The sequence below is a fragment of the Fukomys damarensis genome, unplaced genomic scaffold (genome assembly GCF_012274545.1).
Source record: "Fukomys damarensis isolate Sample0158 unplaced genomic scaffold, DMR_v1.0_HiC HiC_scaffold_36, whole genome shotgun sequence".
In the NCBI taxonomy this organism is placed as follows: Eukaryota; Metazoa; Chordata; class Mammalia; order Rodentia; family Bathyergidae; genus Fukomys; species Fukomys damarensis.
In genome coordinates, this window is record NW_022900948.1 from 17148890 (window position 1) to 17159205 (window position 10316).

Below are 10316 nucleotides of genomic sequence, written 5' to 3' on the forward strand. Positions count from 1 at the left end.
AAATTTGGTAATCCATACATATCTAGGAATCTGTCCATTTCTTCTGCATTTCCATCTTGTTGGTGTATAGCTTCTTGAAGTAGGTATTGATGATCCTCTGCATTTCTGCTGGGTCTGTTTTAATTTCACCTTTTTCGTTCCTAATTGCATGGATTTGGGCCTTTTCTTTCCTTTTTTTTCATAAGGTTGGCAAAGGGTTTGTCAATTTTGTTCATTCTTTCAAAGACCAAACTCTTGGCTTCACTGATTTTTCTCTTAGTCTCCATTGCATTGATATCTGCTCTGATCTTTATAATTTCCTCCCTTGTATGAGCTTTGGGTTTGTCCTGCTGTTCTTTTTCTAGAAGCTTGAGTTCAGCATCAAGTTATTTAATTGAGCCCACTCTGTTTTCCTAATATGAGCATTCATTGCTATGAATTTCCCTTGTAAGACTGCTTTCATTGTGTCCTATTGTGTCCCATAGATTCCAATATGTTGTATTGTTATTGTCATTTAATTGTAGGAACTGTCTGCTTTCTTTTAATTTCTTCTGTTCAGAAGTGTGTTGTTCAGTTTCTGTGTGTTTATGAAATTCTTTTGGTTTCTTTTGCTATTGATTTCCAATTTCATCATGCTATGGTCTGATAATATACAGGGGATCACTTCAGTTCCTTTGTACTTCCTTTAACATGTTCCGTGCGTGAGTATGTGGTCTGTTTTGGAGAATGACCTATGCGCAGCTGATAAGAATGTGTATTCTGATTTTGTGGGGTGGAACACTGTCAACATCTGTTAAGTTCATTTGTTCAAGAGTTTGGTTGAGTTCTAGTATTTAGTTGTTGATTTTTTTGTTTAGTTGATCTATGTATTTGTGACAGTGGGGCATTGAGGTCCCCCACTACTATTGTATTAGTGCTTATTTGATTTTTCATGTCTGTATTTGTTTTTATAGTTGGGTGCATTAGTGTTTGGTGCATATACATTTATGATTATCATCTCTTCCTCTTGGATCATTCCCTTTACAAGGATGTAGTGTTCTTTGTCTCTCTTAATCAGTTTTGGTTTGAAATCCACTTGATGTGCAAAGAAGATAGCTACTCCTACTTTTTTTCAGATTCCTTAGCATGGAGTATTGTTTTCTACCCTTTAACTTTCAGTCTAAGAGTTTCTTTATGAATTAAGTGTGTTTTCTTTTTTTTATTTTTTAAAAAATTTTTTTTGGTACCGGAGATTAAACTCGGGTCCTTGCGCTTGCAAGGCAGGCCTCCGAACCGCTGAGCTAAATCCCCAGCCCCTAAGTGTGTTTTCTTGTATGCAGCATCTTATTGTATCTTGCTTCTTGACCCCTTCTAACAGTCTGTTTCTTTTAATTGGTAAATTGAGACCATTAACATTGATGGTTCTAACTGATATACATATATATATATAGAGAGAGAGAGAGAGAGAAAGACTTAAGCTTGTCATGACTTTTTGTTGGATTCTCCCCCTTTTCATTTAATTTCTTGTCATGCCTGGTGGATTCATTCTGCTGGGCTTTGTGGGGTTGTAGCCCTCATTTGTCTTTTCCTAGGATATTTAAAAAAAATTTTTTTGAGTGCTGATTTGGTATTCATGAAGTTTCTGAAGTGCTCTTTATAATGAAAGTATCTTTATTTCTCCATCAATTTTGAAAGATAGTTTTGTAGGGTACATCAGTCTGGATTGGAGGCTGTTTTCCTTTAGGGCTTGAAATACATCACTCCAAGCTCTTCTTGACTTGAGGGTTTGTGTTGAGAAGTCTGCTATGATTCTGATAGGCTTTCCTTTGTGTGTGATTTGTTTCTTTCTCTAACTGCTTGTAGAATTTTGTTCTTCTGTTGGGTTTCTGGAATCTTAACTATTATATGCCAGATTAGATTTTTTTTTTTAATCTCTGATAGTTGGAGTCCTGTATGCCTCACTTTTCTATGTGTCAAGTTCTTTTCCCCTATTAGGAATTTTTCTGCCATTGCTTTTATAAACAGTATTTTTATGTTGTCTTCACTCTCTCCTGTTTCTTCATTGACTGATTAGTCTTATGTTATTCTTTGCATCATCTAGCTGTTACTGGATTGGTTTCTTTTGGTCCCTTACTATTTTTAAGAAATTTTTCTTTTCCTGATCACTAATTGCAATCTTACCTTCTTTATCAGAAATTCTGGCCTTGCATTGGCTCATTCTGCTGTGCAAACTTTCAGTGGAGTTTTTAATCTTCTGGAAATCTGTTTTATGGATTTCATTTGTTTCCTATGTTGGGATTCCATCACATTCCTCAGCTCCTCTATTTTTTTTTAAATCTGTGTACACTCTAGATTTTTTAATCATGTCTTGCATTATAGGTACAATTCCTGCTGTTATCTGAGAAATTATTTCTGATTTCATTTTTTCCAGATCTTCTTTCACTGCTAGTTCAGGGTGTCCAGGTGGTTGAATATCAGATTTTTCCATCTAGTTGCTCTTTGGAGTTGCCTGAGGTGATCTGCAAATCTAGTTTTGGGTTTTGTTTACATGTCTTCCCATTTCAACAGATGCAGCCTGCTATACCTTTATTGAGGCAACTTTTTGCTCACCCAGTGGTCTTCATTTCTCTGTAAGCTACTGAATGGCCTTTTCTCTGCTGTTCCCTAGTACACCAATTCCTGGGTTCAGAATGGTGGCCTTCTGAATCCCTGAGCTGACCTGTTTGAATGAGGTTCTCAATGGGGCCTGTGCATACTTGGGATGCTATCTAGGTGTCCCTTTTGCTGGGGCCTCTATGTATCTGTTGTCTCGTAGGGCTTTGGCCTGGGGGCTGTGCACCCCAGTTCCTATGGTCTGTGTAGGCTTCTGGCTAGGGTCTCCGCGCACTTTTCAATGGTATTAGTAAGTCTGGCTGTTCCTTGCATGCCTGTGTAGCTCTTGGCTGTGGCCAATGCTATCTATAGGGCAGTCCTCTGGCTGAAGCTTGTCGGCCTGTGCAGCTCTTTTCTGGGTGGGCCTTTGGCTTGGGCAGGTGTGTCTGAGCCTCTGGGGTCGGGCCAGAGCCTTGGCTGGGTTCTGCTTGCAGCTGCTCCCATTCTGGTCTGCACAGCTGCTCCCCAGGATCTGCACACACTCACTGGTGCTATGGGGCAGACCTCTGGCTGAAGCTTGTGTGCCTGTGCAGATCTTTTCTGGAAGGGCCTTTGGCAGGGCAGTTGTGCCCTGGCCTCTGGGGTTGGGCCAGAGCCCTGGCCAGGATCTACCTGCAGCTGCACCACTCTGGACCACACCACTGCTCCTGGGATCTGGGGATCTGTGTGAGCTCACTGATGGTATGGGGTGGGGCCTCTGGCTGATGTATGAATTTTCTATTGATGTGTAATGAATTACCCAGTATTTAGCAGCTGAAAACAGAGTCCACTTGCTGTCTCCCAGCTTCTGTGGGTCAGAAGTCATGCCCTGGAAGGACATGCCTGGCTCATCAGGGTTCTGCTCTCTGCATCTCAGTGGCTGAAATCAAGGGCCAGCCACCTCCTATCTCATCTGAGACTTGGCATCTTCTTCCCAGATCATTGTTCCTTGGCAGAATTCAATTCCTTGTGGCTGTAGTACTGAGAAGCTCAGCTCCTAGACCAATGATGGCAAACCTTTTGGAGACCAGTGACCATACTGCAGCCCAGAACCCACTTATTTATCACAAAGCACCAGTACTGCAATGAAACCTGAATACTGAGGTTTTAATTTAGAAAAACAACTCATACATTAACATCTTTTGTCTTAAAAGAAAAACAAATAACACATATGACATAGGTTGGCCACCACTGGCCCAGAGGTTGCTCCTATGAGAGAGTTTGTTGCTGCCTTGGGAAGTAAGCTGCCACCTCAGCCAGGAGCCACATGGCTAGGACCTGCAGTGGCCTCTAGGCACTTAGAGTAGCCAAGTTCAGGTTGAATTCCTGAAATGAGAGACTTATCAGGGTGATTATCCCATTATCCCAAGGTAGACAGGGCAGGTGCAGTTGGAGACCTGGGCTCAGGGACTCCATCCCAGTACCAATTTAAACATTCAAGAAGTTTCCATTTTGAAAACATTAAAAAGTCCCAAGAAACTAAATCTTCATCATGCGACAAGCTTCTTTCATGTCAGTTGGAAAGGATTTGTTTTATTTATATGAGTAAATTCTGGGTTGCTTTATGGGCTGAGTATCTGCTAAACTGAAATATCTTGTCCTAAACCAGCTTCCCTCTCCTCCCTACTCAGTGCTTTTCACACTTTAGTGGGCTCTGTGGTACCAACTGGCACTTTGTTAAAAGGCGGCTTTGAGTTCATTGGGTCTAGCATGGGGCCTGAAATTCTGCACCTCACAAGTTCCTAGGGAGCACTATTCCTTCTAGTTTGTGAATCGTTTTGTTTGTTTGTTTGGTACCAGGGATTGAACTTAGGACCTTGCGCTTGCAAAGGCAGGCATGCTTCTGAGCTAAATCCCTGGCCCTGTGAACTGTATTTTGAGTAGCAACATATTAAGGTGAGAGGATGAGGAAGAAAAGAAAGCTCTTAGTTGGCCAAGTCATCGTGTCTTCTTCACATGACACACTAGATGGTGATGTCAGCTCAGGGAATGTGACAGTGCTTTTGTGGAAGTCGAATCTATTGGTCTAAAACGTTCCCCAAGTCAGAGGTCCATGGGAAGGGAGACCCAGAAGGATCCCAGAAATCACAGGTGCCAAACATAGCTGACAGGAAACATAACTCAGTGAAGGAAGTGCTTTACAGCAAGCTAGAGACAGTGTTCCCTTTGTCAATACTTATAACTCCGTGTAGTAATCAGTGTTCTGAAGGTGGCCTGGGTTTGTTTTTCTTTCTTTTCCTTTCCTTTTTTTTTTTTTTTTTTTTTTTTTTTTTTTTGGGTGAGTCTCACTGCTGTGTAGTTCAGGGTGGCCTTGGACTCACAAGAGTCCTGCCTTAGCTCCGAGTGCTGGGATTACAGGTGTGAGCCACAACCATACCCAGCTTGTTGTTTTTCTTAAAGTGTTAAAATGGTCCTCTATTTTTAAATTATACCTTCAAAAATTGGCTTTGCTGTATTATTATAAAGTCAAATCTTTTTTTTTAATCTTGATTTTAAAGGTTTTGCCCCACAGCATAGTGTATTCTACCATGTTTATTTGATAAGTAGACATGGAAACAGTGAGATTTACAGTTATACTCTGAATTTCTCCCCTTTATACACAACTTTAGAGTATTTCTTTTTACAGGTATTATTCTGTCTGATCTTTTAAGGCCTGTTAGGTTCAGATTGCTGCCTCCTGTCTGCTGCATAATAACAATAAAACATAATAATGATACCATGAAGTGGGTACTGTTCTAGGTGCTTCATACAAATGAGCTAACTTAATTCTGAAACATCCAGTGAGCCAGGTGCTAGTCCTTAAAAGCTCACCCTGTCCTACAGGTGAAGACATCGACATCAGGGCTGAGGGAGGGCCTGAAACTGGACACAGAGCTCATCAGTGCAGTGCTGGCTTTGCCCGGGTCTACTCCAGAGCACAGCTGTTCCTTCTGTCTCTGGCATCTCTGAGGGGAGGAGATTTGCCTCTGAGTCTCACAGCTCATAATCCTGACCGAGGGCCATCCCTCCCTCTTAGCCCACTTACATAACACCACTGGCCCTGGTGTGTGATAATTAAGCCAGTCCTGCTTGAAGAGTACAGGAGGTTATGGCTGATTTATATCTCTGGGCAAGCACACTTCTTTTGCAAGTGACACCCCAGGGAGAAGAAACAGGGACAGTGGTCCACGTGTTGCCTCAGGGACCAGACTTCTTCCTCTGCACGCAGTTGTCCAGGAAGAACTTGGTTTTGCCCATTCTTACACTCTGTGGTCTTTTTCTTTCAAAGGGATCAGGGACTGGGGGCTCGGGTTAGGGATATTTATATTTCTTCAGTTTCCCCCTTTGAGATACTTGCTGCATTGCCAGAGAGGCCCACAGTCAGCTGTGATTGCTCCATCCAGCCCCTGTCCATCCTCAGAGTGCTTAATACCCATGGGACGGAGGGTTCTGCCCCAACCATGGAGTCATGATTCCTCTGTGAATCATCTGGAACCTTCTCTAAAAAGGCAGGGGTCAGCGGAAGAGATTGCTCATGGGAATTTAGTTAAGACAGTTCTTTCAGCATTCTGTAAAGAAATTACTAGATGGGTGTGCCCAGTGGGCAGCTGTAGTTATTAACCCAAGAGTGACTGCAAATCACCACTGGGCTCTGATAGCCAACTGTTATAAAAGAAAATTACTGCATTCTAAACTTTGCAGGCATCCTGCCTCTGTGTCCCCAGCACGTGGTCAGCTGATCCCTACTTGTCCACTGCCAGTGAGGGTAAGTCCTCCCTTGACATGCGCCTGTATGTTCTTGGCTGTCTTCCCCATGAAGCTGAGATGGGGCTCACTGTGGCTTCCCTTGCTCTGGATCCCTCTCAGAGGCCACCCAGTGTGTTTGTTCTCTCTGCTCCAGGACAGCCTGTCAGAGATGATCTGTCCCTGAATCCCCTCAGCACCAGGCTGGGCAGACCTAGCTTCCTCAGCCCATCCTCATGGGATATGGTTTTCACGGGTTTGAGGAGGAAGTGAAGACCGATGTCTACATTAAATCTGCTGCATTTAACCAGAGGGTGGGACCTGTCCTGCATTCCTGAAGAGAGGTCCAGTGAGCTGCAGGCTGACCCTGGATCCCTGAAGGTGATGAAGGCCATTGGCGTGTTGTGCAGTGTTGAAGGGCAGTGTGTGTAGAACAAAAGAGCTGGTGGTACACGAGAACAAAACCTTCCTCTTCCATAATGGGAAGTCAGTAGTAATAGCCCCAAATTGAAAAGTCATAGCAATACAAGGCTAAGATGTTATCTGAACTATGGAGGTGAATCTAGGAAGAAGTACTTGGAAGAGTTGAGGGCAGGTCCTTCTTGGGTGCCCAGTCAGAGGGTGAGGAGAGGTAGGGGCAGGTGGGATGGGGCTCCTGGCTTCATTAGAAACCCTGAGAACTACCTGGCTTGCTAAGCTAAGTATATGTATTCCTTTGATAAAAATTATCTTTAAAAATTACTCAGAGTGGAGCCTGAATCCAAATGCTAATTAGTAGGGAGACAAGGAACAAGTGTGACTTTTTTTTAAATGATATATTGAAAAGAAGTTGGGATTAGCAGAGGTTCATACTTCGACTTTGGGCAACTCGCTCAACTCTTCTGATCCTCAGTTTCCTCCCTTGTGAAATAATGACTTTGCTGGTACCAACCTCTGAGGCTTGGCAGGATTACATGAAACAAGGTGGGGACACAGAATCCCTGGGACACCAGGGTATGCTCGCTGAGGCAGGGAGAGTGAAAGCTGAGCAAAGTCTCCTAGTGGCTCGGTCCCAGAGACAGCCTGCGGGCCACAGTAGCATCAGAAGCAACAAGGAGGATCTTGGTTTTTCTTCATGAAAATCTGGTGTTGTCTGCAGAACAAAAGAACAGAAGTTTCCTGATCCCCCTTCCTTTTCCAGTGCAGGGAGATTAACTTCGCCTCATTTCCCTTCCACACTATTTCAGCTCTCCAGGAAAACTGGATCCAAGATTTGCCCAGAGTTTAGGGGTTATTTCAGCCTAATCTTTTCACTCTAGAGTCAGGGACAGGGCTTTGTGAGGGAATTAGAGGGGCTGGTTCATAAGCCCCTCTGCAAATCCTCTCCTACCCTGCGATCTGGACAACTTGAGCTTGTTCCAGTGTGGACTGACTGGGCTCCACTCACAGCATTTGGAATCAGAAGCTGGAAGGAAATAAAACTGCCTTTTCTGGGTCAGATTCTGGAATAATTCTGGGAACTTTTCTGCAGAACACATTGATTTATGGGGACCCAGCTGTGAGAAGCTCTACAAAACAGGGATCAGAGAAGATACACTCCAGATGTGGCCTCATTAAAAGCAAGAGTGGAACAATAAGGACCAAAGGCTTCTTAGGTCTACTGGACCATGGAGACTTTGAAGCCAGTGGTGAGGAAGGATGGCCTATAGCATCAAGCTGCTAACTCTGAGCTGGAAAGAAGGTTAGAGCTGGCTCAGTCCATTCTCCAGCAACTACAGTTAAGGAACCTGGAGGCCTGGAGAAGGAAGGGGCTGGCCCACTGCCTTACAGCTAAGGTAGTCCTATCACCTTCACGTCCCTTCTCCTCTCAGCCCAAGATCTGTCTTGTAGAGTTTGGCTTGAATCTGTTTTTAATGACGAGTCAGGGAGGCTTAGCCACCTGCTGATGGCTGATGGTGAGATTGGCCTTGCTGTGAGGAGCAGGTCCAGCCACACCACTGATGCCAAGACTGGGAGCCCTTGCTGGGACTGTGCTTGGACAAGGACTCCCTCCCACGGCCCTTGGCCACATCTTCCGTGAGCCCTTGCCCTCTTGGAATGGGACTCTGAGGAGGTTTGTTAGGGTGTCTGCTCTTTCTCCTTCAAGGGTCAGAGCGGGCGGCCTCTGCTGGGAATAGATTTCCGCTTCGGGGGCTTGGAAACTAGGTTCACATTTGGTGGAGGCTCAAATCAATCCTGGCATCCTGGTCTTACTGCTACATTCCTGATGTATTTGTTTAGGGCAGCAAGGGTTCTTTCATACTTTGTTCTTTCTCAAATTATTAGAAAATATACAGTGTGATTAAAAATATACTGTGAATGTTTAAATTTTAAAAACCTTAAAAATGTATTACAGGGATTTAGCTCAGTGGTTCCACTGCCTCACTCTCAAGTTCTTCCCCAAAGTCAGAATGACTGTGAAATGTAAACATTTTGAATCAATTGAGGACATCAGGAGAGCGCAAAAACACAGCTAGAGGCACTTATTCATAATAGAGGACTTCCAGGACCGCGTCACAGAGTGGGAAGAATCATGGAGGAAGTGTATTTTGAGGGGAGTTAATGGCAGTTTGTCTTCTATCGTAAATAATGTCTTAAAATTTTAAATACTCATTATATTTTTGTCACACCTAAAAAAATGGAAACTATATCGAAATATTTTTTTAAAAGTCACTTAAGCTCTCACTACTCAAGGCTAGCGCTTCTTGAAAGTATTTCCACCCAGTCTTTTTTCATGATCACTATTATTATTGTTATTATTATTTTGGTTGAAGTTGACACCAAAATAGCTTTTGCTCAGTAATCTAGTCCTGTCCCTGGGAAAATGCAGAATCCATCTTTTTTTTTAAAAGTGAGTTTTGTACCTGAAGTCAACATACATCCCTAGATTCTTCTAACCCCTGCGAGATAGCCTCAACTTCAATTTAAACGCCAGGGCTTATTCTACCTATCATAATGATTATCATGTATTGTGTGTGTACTGCCCACCGGATGCTGTGCTCTCTGATTTTCATATACAGTACTACCTTGTTTACTTTTCATAACAAACTCACAGAGGAGGTATTTTCTAGCTCCGATTTTTAGGGGGAGAAACAGACTTAGAATAGGTCCCATTTGGACTGATGGGAACCGAATTCAGTGCGATGATGTCCTTCTTTAATCTGGATCTTTACCTCTATCAGTGCAGCCAAAGAACCAGTACCTTTTATGACAGCTTTATTCAAACTGCCTCTTAGATGCCATACTTGCAAAGTAAGTCTTTACATTTGTGCCTCACAAAGTCATCTCATTCATTCTGGCTTACAAAGACATTTTCCCCTTAGGAAAATCTCTCTAAGGGAGCATAACTCTAGGATTCTTGGCACCAAAAATTTTTAAACCTCCCCATATAGCTCCTTGGGCATAGTACCCACAGACTACCTGGTGGCTATTATTCTATAAAGTGGGTGACTGTTTAGATACCTACTTGTTCCTCACAAGGCCCAGTTGAACAAAGTGCTTGAGGTAGCAGCACACCAAAGAGGAGCAGATTCCCTGTAGCTGTTCTCTGAGGTGGCTTCCACAAGCATCTTTCCTCTCTAATAGCTATTGGCAGAAACAAGAAGCCAAGCAGGTGCTTCCTTGAATTGGGGTCCATCTGCCTCCAGCCTAGCTCTGCTCTCCTCAAGGTCTCATTGTCCCTCCCATTTGCAGGTAGGCTACTTTGTCTGGTTTTGGTAGGAACTCACCTCTCTTCTGTCCCCAAGCCCATGACATGGTAGCTGTCCTTTCCACTTGCTTCTGCTGCTCATCCCTCACCCACATGGCCCAGAAAGATCTTCCCTTCAGTGGGGTGGAGCTGTTGAAATGGATTTTAAAATATGGGTTGTATTTTCATTTTTGGTTGCTTGCTAAATTTGGTTACAATCATGTCTTTCTGGTTCTAAAACAAGAGAAAGGAAGCTGTGGGCAGCTTTCAGTGAAGAGCAGGGGAGAGAGAGAGAGAG